We start from the raw sequence: 810 nt of genomic DNA, 5'->3' as shown, positions 1-810 counted from the left end.
TTATTATTTTTATAGTATACTTAGTATATAAGGTTCTAATATAAATATTGAAAATATTTCAATATCTATTTAATATATATATGATTAGTATTAAAGTAATTATTTATTGTCTTTCGAAAATATAGTTAACATATAATTTAATAAATTATTAATTGTTAAAAATATATAAGTTAATTAAATAACTAATTTCTATGGCACTATTATTATAATTGAGTAAATTAGCAGTAAAATAGAGTCTTTTATTAATTTAGAAAATGTAAAATTTTAAAATATTCTTAATTAAAATAACTAAATTTAAAATTAATAATAAGGTAGCTTATAATGTAAATATTAAAATAAATATATATTTTTTATTTATTTATTAATAAGAATATTTAATTTAAATAAAGAATTTATATAAAAATAAAATAAAATCTAATTTAAATATAAAATTAATGGAAATATAAGATTTTTTTTTATAATAATTTAGTTTTTTAGTGATTTATAATTTTTATAAAATTTAAATAAATTAAATAAATTTCGTAAATAAAAATTTGAAAATTAATTAGATTAATAATGCAAATTTAATCGAAATTCTTTTAGATATAAACATTGAAAATTCTTATTTAAATATAGAAAATTTAATAGTATAAAATATTATCTTGAAGAATAATTAATACGGATTAATATTTATAAATAAAATTAATGAAATATAAATTAAAAATGTTTAAATAACTATCAATTAATTATAATGTATTTAAATCTTAAATGGAGGAATTTTAAGTATAAAAATTCAAAAAAGTCATAATTTAAAATGCAAAATTTTTGTAG

General features: G+C 11.2%; 1 annotated feature.

Moving 5' to 3' along the window:
* Nucleotides 1–403: 403 nt before the first annotated feature.
* Nucleotides 404–446: a microsatellite.
* Nucleotides 447–810: the final 364 nt, after the last annotated feature.

This window comes from Ichthyophthirius multifiliis (assembly GCF_000220395.1).
Source record: "Ichthyophthirius multifiliis unplaced genomic scaffold scaff_1120509249643, whole genome shotgun sequence".
Classification (NCBI taxonomy): domain Eukaryota; phylum Ciliophora; class Oligohymenophorea; order Hymenostomatida; genus Ichthyophthirius; species Ichthyophthirius multifiliis.
The sequence above is the reverse complement of the archived record's forward strand: the minus strand, read 5'-3'. Positions and strand labels throughout refer to the sequence as shown.